Source organism: Helianthus annuus, chromosome 2, assembly GCF_002127325.2.
Source record: "Helianthus annuus cultivar XRQ/B chromosome 2, HanXRQr2.0-SUNRISE, whole genome shotgun sequence".
NCBI lineage: Eukaryota > Viridiplantae > Streptophyta > Magnoliopsida > Asterales > Asteraceae > Helianthus > Helianthus annuus.
Genome location: NC_035434.2, coordinates 36,724,266 through 36,734,406, shown reverse-complemented (window position 1 = coordinate 36,734,406; position 10,141 = coordinate 36,724,266).

Sequence of the window (10,141 nt, the reverse complement as noted above, 5' to 3'; positions counted from 1 at the left end):
TCGAATATGGGTTTCCAACCGTTGCCGAAAACAATGAGTCAAATGTTTTGATTTTAAACATACACAAGTGTTGTGTTGATACACGGTTCACGAAACAGATTCATACATTAAGCAAAACTTTGAGAGTTTTGGATAACATGCATTTAGGACCTTTGGAAAGCTTATGTCGAAACTCATTAGAGGTCCTCACTTAGAAACCGTGACTAACAACTCGGGCAAACACCATTATATTATGTCGTCTATGCTATCTTACTTACCTGAGCAGGTAACCTACGCGGAACAAAACGCTAGTGCAAAAGAATACATGAAACTCAAATTATACGTCAACGGATGTCAGAGCACATCACATTCTAAGCGGAACGAAATGCTAGTGCACAAGTATACATGAAACTTAAACTATACGTCAGCGGACACGACTTTCGAGGCAAGGCCTCTGGAAAACATGATACGGCACGATAACAACGATGCTAATCCCGTCAGCGGGAGAAACAACACAAAAATGCGGTACTTTGCCACGTGATCCTGCAAATGACACGAGTCATGCTAAGGTACGTTAAGACAAGATTTCACAACAGTCGATACTTAGTCTGAAGAGACTTACAATGGTTGCCGCTGCAAAAGAAGTCACATGTCTTCGCATCCCCCCCTACTTCATTCATGGCGATTATGCTACGTACAACATTCTATGGTAATGTCACATAACAACCAATCATCACGTGAACTTCCAGGTAAAGTCCTTAAATTTCTTTTGTTGAAATTTCGACTTCTTGCATATAGTGAGTAGATTTTTGCATTTCTACTCACCCCTAATGATCGTTGCACCACAAAGATTTTCTTCCATGATAGCAAACACTCAACTGCTTTATTTTTGATGAATTCATATGTACGCATTCATTGTTTGTCGCACATGTGGTTCGTTGATCCGTGAAGACCATTGGAGGGCTTCACTCCAAATTGTCGTTTTATCAAAGCTCATATCGTTCGCTATACTTGATCTTTGCATTGTGATCTAGATGACCCGCATTGTTGCAAAGTGTTGACTTTTTGATATCGAGTCAACGAACTAGTCGAAACTCTTTTCTTTTGAATACATTACATGGTTTGTTCATTGTAACCATGTCGAAATCTCTTGTTAACACATGCATTTATCGTTGGAATGTGACTAAACCAAGTTTAATTGTTGAACTTGCTCGTAATATATATTCGATTCAAGATTCCATATGATGGATTGAGGCCATCATATTCTAAATAATCCCAACAAGCGCTTCATTTGCTTTGAACCATAACATGCTTGTTTGGTCTTCGACTTCATTGAATCGTTTCTTTGATCACGATCACCTTGTGGTGGCATTTTTCACAAGTTTGAAGCTTGCGCTAATCTCGTTTACACACATCATGTACGGATTTAATTATTTATCTATTTGTTTATTGATATTAAATCTGCTTTGTTGATTTGTCATATTAAAGCAATCTTAATACACTCATGTGTTAAGATAATGATACACAAATTCATTTCGTATTTCAGTGTACCTCTTAACGGTTCTTTCAGCATCGATCGAACATTTTGTGATATTCATTGCTTTTTCATTTTCGATCGAAAACATTATTTCCTTGTTTCATTTTCAATTGAAAATCCTATGAGATTTGTTTTAAACAAACATTCAGATTTACTTCGTTGAACCTTCAGTTGAATTCAACCACGGTGAACTTGTTTGATCACCGTTATTGAAATATTTCAATCACTACGACACCTTGTGGTGTCGGTATAAACTTGTAGCTTGCGCTAATCATGATCGATCATTTCATGCAAAACTACGTACGCTCTTTGCTTGGCTAATCATTTAAATAGTCTTAATGCAACTATGTATTAAGACGATGATACACCAGGTTCGGTTGTATTCCATTTCGGTGTATCCTTGCAACACGTTGATTTTATTCATTTAATGGTTCGAGAGTTGATAACTCATTTTTATGATTCTACTTATTTGAGTTTGTTGAATTCGAGTTTCACTTATGCAACAACCAACGCTAGATTCCGTTGGTAGTAAATTCTATTGTTTCAAAATTTGATTTGCAGTTAGTGAACGTTCATTTGGAATTCCACTGGTTGAATTTCCTATTTTGTTGAACCCAGTAAACCTAGTCACATTGGTGATAGTATCACAACGCTTCGTTCACTTGGCACCGATTTCTGGAACAAACTCAGTTGAACCGTTGGTTTCTTATTGATGCAGAATGTCTTTACACTCACGTAATGCAAATAAGTCTTGATTCGATTACGCGGTCACTCACTTTGGTATTATTCGGACTTACCTAGAACGACACAACTTTGAGGAGATAACACAGACTAAATTTCGGGGACGAAATTTCTGCAACAGGGGGAGAATGTGACAACCGGTACTTAACGCCTCTTAATTATGCGATTAACAAACGTTTAAGGCGATAATAAATACTGTTTAAGGCACGAATTAACTTAATTAGGCTCTTGGTATGCCTAGGAACGCCTATCTGACCTTATAGTGCGCGTAAGGTTATTTTCGGGAAATCTGCTGAGCGTTAAATGATAACGAAGTGACACCGTACAAAATACTGACAATGTCAAAAAAAAAATACAAAGTTTATACATATAATTTAAACTCACGCTTCTAAACGTCAAAACGCGCAAAAGTGAACGAAAAACGCGGAGACCATAACGCACCGACAATCAATAGCGAAACGGAAGCACCGGACTCGACTTATGTCTCGATATTAATATATTATCATATATTTAACTTCGTTTTCAAATTTTAGTATCCGCGGACGAAAAAGGTTCGAAAAACGGTTTAAAAACGGTCAACAACGCAAATTATGTGATTTTTACGCAACCGACGATCAAATGCGCCTACCGACACTGTTATACGTCTTTAGGCTTTAAAACAATAATTCCCGACAATTTTTAGAAAAACGGTTACGAAAACAGGTTTGTAGGAACTTGTGAGCCACTTGAACCACGATAGTGGGCTTGTGGGCCTTGGGCCCAAGCCCAAGCCCACTAGTGAAAACCTAACTATAAAAGAGTGGAGTAACCCTAAATTTTCACCTTGTCTTCAGCCGCATACGAGATCTTGCAAACTGCCTTTTTTTTTTTGTATTCTCTGCTAAACAAAGAACACTCACATACATAAAATCCCTAAGTTACATCATCACTCTCATCTTTCCCTTACAAACCAATCACACAGCCGAACACCCCTTGTCCTTCCTTCTCGATTCAAACCTGCAAATACAAGGGAACCCACACCACCTCTACCCCCATTTCGGTCTCCCTACTCTCTTAGATGGCCGACCGACCACCACCTGTGGTGGCGGCGTTTGTCGGTTGAAGAGCGACGGGTGGAGGTGAGACCACCACGGCGGCAGAGAAGGAGCTCCGACGATCTGTACTCCGGGTGTTTGGGGGTGTGACGACAGGCGGCACTGACGCCGTCTGCGGCGGAGCGACGGTGGTGGGGGTGAACGACAGTGGTGGCGGTGAAGCTTCACGGCGACGGTCTGTGCATCGGTCCGACCATTTCACCGGTAAACCTGCTTCTTTTGCTTTGTTTCTGAAAAGGTCATGTTGATGGTGGCTGGTTATTGTTGAAGATGATCATTTGATATTTTTTTTTGTTTGTTTCGGGATATATTCTGGTCTCGTGGCTCCGGTTTTGGTTCAAGATGTTTCACTCACGGGTTCGGGTTACGGTTAACGGGTTCAGACTTGATGACGGCCCAGGTTTCGGCTTCGAGTTCAAGTCAACACGGTCAAGCAGTCAAGGCAGTCAACCAAGTCAAACCAATCAACATATTGGGTTGACCAGTCAAATCTGGTCAACAGAAGACTCGGCTCGGTTCAGTTTTGCGGGTCCGTTTTGGTTCGGGTCAAGGTTCGGTCAACAAAATTCAACAACGGTCAACCTCAGTCGACTCGGTTAACACACGGTCACTAGTCAACACGGGTCAGACCCGGTCAACACAGTCAAAACCCGGTCAACTCAGGACCCGGTAACGTTTAGTACGTTAGTTGGATTTTATATAGTTAAACGCGAAACCGAGCTCAACCGATACCGTTGGTGATTATCTACGTTTTATTTTGTCGAAAAGTTATTATATATTGATTTAATCGATTGAATTATTGTGAGTTTTGAAAAGAAAATACGACGACTTTTATTGTCGGGTTATTCCAAAAACAAAGGAAGCTCTGTCCGTTTTTCATAAAATCCGTTACACGAAACAGTTATAATTCCTAAACGACGCCCACCCGATGTCAAAGTATATTTTCCAAAACAAATGTAAAGTGTAATATTTATTTTGACGATCTATAGATTAACAAAACTCGACTACTTATACAAAATAAATATTATTATTTATCCTTTTTCGAAACATCGATAGTTCGACTAATTTTGAATATCTCTACTTATTTTAAACGTCGGCAATTCCAAATACTTTTACAATAATAAATATAATGCCTTATATTTATTTTCAAAACGCCGATAACCCGAATAATCCCGGACACTTTTATAAAACAAATATAATGTAGGGCGACGATAGTTCGGAAACTATATCTTCAAATGCCGTTGATTCGTATACTTTTATAAAAATAAATATAATAATTTATATTTATTTCAAACCTCTAAACGAAGTACGATACCTTTTTGTAATATTTTAACGACAATGTTAATTCGATAACAACGAGCTTATATAGTCATATGCATATATGTTTATTTATTTCCACCCTACGAAAACTACAACGGTATGTTACCGTATTATATACGACATTTCGAATACGTACCATTATTCACCTACGTATTTCTATCCGTAACGACTAACACGACTACGTAAATATATTTATATTTATGCATATAAATATATATTCTAAACCATTCGAAAACTATGTTGTTTTCGAGACTTAGTTTCTATTCCGATTAAATGGGATCAAATAACCATAGATCGGTTATTCTAAGCCAAGCTAACAACACCTTCGTAGAGTCGTTTTATTAACGACTCGGTAGAGCTCTGACACGTAGTTTAGCTACGTTTAAATTAGAAACTTACAATTATTCCTTGATTAGGAATGCTTTAGTTGCACGCTAGCGAGTTCACTTTCATGGAATGACATCACGGAATCACGCTAGGCTAGCTTTGCACAGGAACGTCAAGGTGAGTTCATAACCCCCACTTTTTACTGTTTTACATTTTTATAAATGTTTTCGGGGGTGGAAAGACATGCAAGTTTGCAAAAATAAACAACTTTTCGATGAACGAAAACTCATATTTCTAAACCGTGTTGCGAATGAATTTCAAGCAACTTAAATGGTTTACGAATGATTTCGATCAAACATACCGGTTTTACAAAACGCACGCATATTTACGAAACGCGCATGGTTTTCTAATGGGTACGGGCGACACAGTCGAGGGGATTCGACACAGTCGAGGTGATTCGACACAGTCGAGGGTATTCGACACAGTCGAGGGGATTCGACACAGTCGAGGTGATTCGACACAGTCGAGGTGATTCGACACAGTCAAGGTGATTCACACAGTCGAGGTGATTCGACACAGTCGAAGTGATTCACACAGTCGAGGTGATTCGACACAGTCGAGGTGATTCGACACTAAAAACCGTCTACACAGGTTGAGTACTTCCTATGTCGCCGCATACGTTAATGTCCTCGCGAAACATTAACGATCAACCTGTTCATAGACGCTTTACATACCCATTTACAACACTAAAACTTTCATATATTCATAAGATTCATTTGATGGAAACTCACAAATACATGAATTACAAATGGTGGTAACGTTTTTCAAGTTATACCTAAGTAAGAGGAAGCGCTGATCCTGCTTACAAAGGTTCGTTTGGGCTCGGCCCATTCTCTCTCGTGCAATGCATAAAGACTCTTGTGGGCTAGACTCACATTTTTTTTCATATATCATGCCAAGAAAATAATTTTACTATATTTTCTCAACAAATTTAAAACCGGTTATCAAAAAGATTTATTTTGAATCTTTTCAAAACAAACTATGAATTCGCTCAACTTTATGTTGACTTTTTCGCATGTTCTTTCTCAGGTTGCATTTTCAAAACTATGGAACGGTTGGAATAGAAGAACCCATGGGAATTCGAGTACTTAGCGGCGTTCATTTTCTAGAAGTCTTAGCTTATTTGCTTCCGCTGTGCAATGAAGAATACCGGTCCAGTCACGCCAGCTCTGATATTTCGGGGTGTGACATTATATACTCACGCCTGTAGCGCATAATAATTTGGGATTTTCCCCAGGGCACTAAGGATTTATCTCCAGTATATTTTACTCCTGTAACACAAGAATTGTCTAAACAGTTGGAACTGATATTCAAAAATTTTCTAAGTGTTTATAGACTTCATGCACAGGGGACATTCCTTCTAAGGCGATTGTGTGGAGCACAGAAAATTGAATTGGGACCTAAGATACTAAGTGTTTTGGTCAAAAATTACCTAAGCAATTAAGTGATCAAATTAGTTTTGTGAGGTAGTGTGCTAGTAATACTTTGTAAAAAATATGTTGGTTTGATAGTTTGCAAAAACAGTTTTAGGATACGGCTCAGGATATCGAGCTGTATCTATAATCAAAAATGAGCAAAAATGTAAAGGTTGACACGTGATGTACGAGGAAAGCCCTTGATCAATCTAGATCTCCGGCATAAAACCTCGGGAGCTGACAATCGTCGGCTGCCTTGTTCTTCTTATTGCTTGAATAACAGGATACAATGCAGGATATGACACGGATCAACTAAGTGTTACAATGCGATTCGAGTACAAGTGTTTGTGTTTGTGAGTGGTTACAGGTGGTAGAGAGCAAGAGTGTACGAGAAATTGTGTGTGTGAAAGTCGTCCCTTCCTATGATCCGTGCATTCCTTTATATAGTAGAAGGAAATAACTAACTATGCTAAAAATCCGGGATATTATGCTAAAAATCCGGGATACTGAGATTATTTCCTTTCTGAACGTTGCCAGGCTGTTTCCACTCGTTTTCCACGCGCTTACTAACTATAACTCCGGGATTTAAGCTTCCATAACCGTTACAACATTAATATCTTTGACCAATCTTCGTAACTTTCCATAAAACACGCGAATCTTCAATGTTGACCGTTACAAGAGCTATTTTTTCGCCATCAACGTCCTTATCCTAACCAATTTGAGCGGGTCTTCAGGATGACTTGGTCTTCATGAACGTTAGTCCCTTGTAGCCAACGTATACAAGCAAATTGTTAGTAATAGTCAGGATACTGCCTCAGGATGTTACCAATATCCTGGTCCGGTATCCTGATCGTAATCAGCTCTCATAAAATCAAGATATAGTATCAGGATATGGGATCAGAATTTCACCCATAACAATTGTCCCCAAAAATATAACTGTTGGATATCCTGATTCCGACAGATATATTTTTTAGTCATTCCAACATGTCTGGTAAGGATATATGTTTTCTTCGATCTTGAGAAGCTTGACAGCTATCCCAAGCCTGCCCTGGTGAAAAAAGGAGCCATCTGTTGCTGTTGTCGAAGGTTTCTCTTATGATAACCTTGGCTTCACAGAATCTATCGAGCCCATGACCTCCTTCCCTAATAAGGTAAGTATCCAGATCCTGTATCCCGTACACATATACTGAACCTGTATCCTGGTTAGTCTGTCTTTAATGATACCTGTGTTTTGCAGGGTCTAAATCATCCGGTCGTCCTGCACTTAGAACAATTTTAATTTCCTGCAAGTAGAATAGTTTGACAGTTGAAGGTGGAGGGATCCTGTGTTTTCAGGACGAAGCCTTCAACTGTTTACGTAAATATGCTTTAAAAACTTAATTGTGTCCTCGGTGGTTGGGTCTCTTTTTGAGACGAAACCACGAATACAATCTTTTGGACCAATAATAATAAACTGACCTTTTAGTCTTATTTATTATGTTTTTATTTTGAAAGGTATGTTTCGAATATCCTGATCAAATATCCTGGTCAGGATACTGATGAAATGTCTCCTAAATGTTAGACAAAATTGGTTGAATATGACTTTTTAGAAAACTTAGATAATTTAGATAAGGTTTTCGAGACTTGAAGAATAATAAATCATACCAGAAACACTTAAGCAATAATTTCCAACCTCAACCTTTGAATCCTTTGCAATGTCCCTGGCATGGATGTCCCCTGTCTGTGCAGGATATTGCATCAGTGCATGACATACTTGAGTATTTCTTCACTTAGTGATTAAACTTCGTAGCTTCTTATCCACAAAGAACGTGTGTAATCACAGCTTGTCATATCTTTGAATCTTGTTAAAAACTTTAGTTTTACTGGGGATAAACCCTTACTGTACTGGGGATAAACCCTTAGTATCCTGGGGAAAATCCCAAATTTTCGTGCGCTACAGGCGGGAGTGTATAAACTCCAAGACTTAGAAAGGTTAAAACCTTTAAACCTTAGAGAGTATGAAAATACCCTTTCGCGAGAGAGGGTGATCAATCCTCATATACCTTAAGGATCCAGGGTATAGCCAACAGTAACGAAATTGTCAGCCACTTTTACATGAACTGGTCCCTCCACCTTGAACTATCCCTGGATAACTTGCGCTCCAGGCGGGGTGTTTAAACCCAATTCGTGAGAAACGTGAATACCTTTAAACCTGTGAAGGGATCAGGATCCCTTAATCGTGAGAGAGGTGGCCAATCCTCTAATCTTTCGAAGTATCCTGAGTGTGTATCCCGGAGCTATATCCCGAAAGCATATTCTGCAAAACAACCTTAAACTAAGGTGGGTGTTAGCTTGGCTAACACCCCTCCGATGCTTAAGTTAGTATTGGGTTCAAATAAAATAAATTATATTTAAAAGAGAAAGAATTCATACCATTTTGAGTTAGAAATTAAATTATAAACTCACTTGAAATAGGCTTTGAGATGTATAGCATTCCAGGATCTTGGTAGTATATCCCCCTCCATATTCTTGAGCTGGTATGCTCCTTTTCCGGATTCCGATTCAATCTCATAGGGTCCTTCCCACTTTGGAGCCAACTTTCCATCAGCAGGATTCGTAGTATTCTGAAAAGCTTTCCTTAACACCCAATCTCCAACCTTAAATCTTCTGGTCCTAATATTCTTGTTATATGCCCTGGATATTCTCTGTTGATATGCTGCCATCCTTAGCCTTGCTGCATCTCTTGTCTCATCAATAGTATCCAGTTCTTGACATAAGATTTCAGGATTTGATTCAGGATCTCGTAGGCTTGATCTAGCTGTCGGTATCACCATTTCTGTCGGGATCACTGCTTCTGCCCCAAATACCAAAGAAAATGGGGTTTGCCCAATAGCATTCTTCATAGTTGTTCTATCAGCCCATAGGACAAATGGAAGTTCCTCTGTCCATTTTCCTTTTTTGGCACCTAACCTCTTCTTTAAATTGTTGACGATTATCTTGTTCGAGGATTCTGCTTGTCCATTTGCTTGAGGATGCACTGGTGTTGACGTAATCATCTTAATTCCCCAACTCTTGCAAAAGTCAGTAGTTCTTTTGCTGATGAATTGAGACCCATTGTCACAAACTATCTCAGCTGGTACCCCAAATCTGGTCAGGATATTCCTCTTTATGAAGGATACCACTTCTTGATCCCTGACTTGAACAAAGGCCTCGGCTTCGACCCACTTGGAGAAATAATCTGTCATTGCCAGCATAAAAACCTTTCCACCTGGAGCCTTTGGAAGTTTTCCCACTATGTCCATTCCCCATTTCATAAACGGCCAAGGGGATACGATAGGATATAATGGTTCTGCAGGCTGATGCAGGATGTTACCGTGTCTTTGACATGCATCACATTTCTGAGCATACTCCGCGGCATCCTTTCTCATGGTCGGCCAGTAATATCCTGTTCTCAACACCTTCGAGAACAGAGATCTGCCCCCAGTATGGTTGCCACAGTCTCCTTCGTGTATATCCTGAAGTACCTCCTTGGTCTCAGGATCTTCCAAGCAACTTAGGTACGGACCTGCAAGGGATTTCTTATACAAAATATTATTTATAATAGTAAAACGAGATACCTTCATCCTAAAAGCCTTAGGATTTGTATCCTTTGGGATATCTCCTTCTTGAAGATACTTCACAATTGGAGT